Raw genomic sequence first — 1,947 nt, 5'->3', positions numbered from 1 at the left:
GTCTTTCAGATCAATGGATATAAACCAATTGTTTCTCTGGATGTTGTCCAACAGTTGTCTGGTTGTCAACATGTGAAACGGTCTGTCCACGATCGCCTTATTGAAAAATTGACAGGTCCAAAATGGGTCTCTTTCCTCCGGTCCGTTTTGGAGCCAGAAAGTAACGTGAGAAAAAACCTGTGTTTTCCTCTCCGTCGGGAACTCTGGAAATTACCTCTTTTACCAGAAGTTCCTGGACTTCTGCATTTAGGGATGAGACCTGGTCTGGTGATGACAGAACCGTCTCTGAAACTCCTCCGAACGGAGGGGGTCTAGCTGCGAATTGTGCGTATAACCCTTGTTATCAGATTGGCCATCCATCTGTCTGGCAAGCATGTTCGATGCCACTCCGTGCGACGTTCGTGGAGTGGGCGTGCGTTTAGGTGGTGCGTCATGTTTCTTACGGACGTCAGCCAGTCTACAGCCTTGATCGCCGTCATGCGCCGCAGAAGTGTGGTTCGCGTGACCCAAGGCGAGGCTTTCTCGAAAGGGCTTCTGGGTGCGCCTCTGTGCCACACTCAGACTGCGGGTTCACATTCATGTTGATGTGAACCGGCGTGTGTTGAGGAGAGGCATGCGCACCTTCATCCACGCGGTGCTGTTTGGGTGAAAGCTGCCGGCGCGCGCGTTTGACACCGCTGCTTGCATTTAACAAAAAAACGAAGTCCAGATGACATGATTCAACCTTTTTTGTTGTTTTTAAATAAAGCTTGTTCTTGATTTACCAATATTCAAAATGTAACAACAGATTACATTCTTCATCCCAAATAAAGTGACATCATGTGAGTGTGAAAGACAAAAACACATTTAAAAGACAAATCCAATCAACTTTTTTTACATTCACAGAAAAAAATAGTTGAATAAATCAGGCTCAGATTAAAATCTGAATTATTTTGGGACTAAATTAATGTTTGCAGATGATTGTGGAGTTTGTAGATGTGAATCAGGCATGGGAAATAAATCTGCCTGTGGAGAAACACTTATTGTGTAGAGAACAATAATAATAACACAAACTTATTGTGTTCTGTTCTGAAATAATAAATACATGGGGTTACAGATTCTACAAATGCATCCATAAATTACATTTACAAGCTCAGAAATCATCGGAGAACATTAAATTCAAAGCTTTTTAAATCCAAAAATTATGACGTGTCTTTTAACAACTAATTAACCTAATTCACTTTTACTATAAGGCTTTATTATTCAACTCTTTATTATCACCAAATGTGGGAATAAAATCTATTTCTTTTTAAAATGCTCAATGTTTTAGTCTTCTGGGTAACTTGAACAGTCCACTTCTTTGGTTCTGACTGGTTTCCTGCAGACTTTAAAAGTCCTGTCAGGACTGAGGAATGCTTTTACAATATGTCATTTTCAAAAATCTAAAAAGTGGGCAACAAAGACAAACAACCACAAACCAGTCTCTGTGCAGGCGCTGGTTTGGGAGACTTTTCTCTTGATGTGTGCGTTTGCGACCACCAAGTAGGACAGGGAAGAGCTCATTCAAAGCTTGGTCTGGACTGTAGATTAATAAAAATGTCTCTTTAGTCTAAAGCTCGACTGTGACGATGACGGGATAATCAAAACATCTCATAATGGCTTCTTTGTCAAATTTGAAGTTCAGAAACGCTTTGGAGGACGCCAAATGTGCAAAGTGTTCGTCTTCAGCTGGTGAATAGCTGGAACTGCTTGAAGTCACATCTGCAGAAAGACAAAAAGTAAAAACAAAGCTACGCTCAAAGAAAGAGAATATATTTTTAAATGTAAGTCATGAGTAATCTTTAGAATCACAGCTACAGCTAATGGACTTCAGCAAACACAAAAAAAGGCTTTAATGCAGTCAAGTTAGGCCCGTCACGATAACAAATTTTGCTGGGCGATTAATTGTCTCAGAAATTTGCGATAAAC

This window comes from Nematolebias whitei, chromosome 18, assembly GCF_014905685.2.
Source record: "Nematolebias whitei isolate Nwh7 chromosome 18, NemWhi1, whole genome shotgun sequence".
Taxonomy (NCBI): domain Eukaryota; kingdom Metazoa; phylum Chordata; class Actinopteri; order Cyprinodontiformes; family Rivulidae; genus Nematolebias; species Nematolebias whitei.
Note: the sequence above shows the minus strand (reverse complement) of the source record.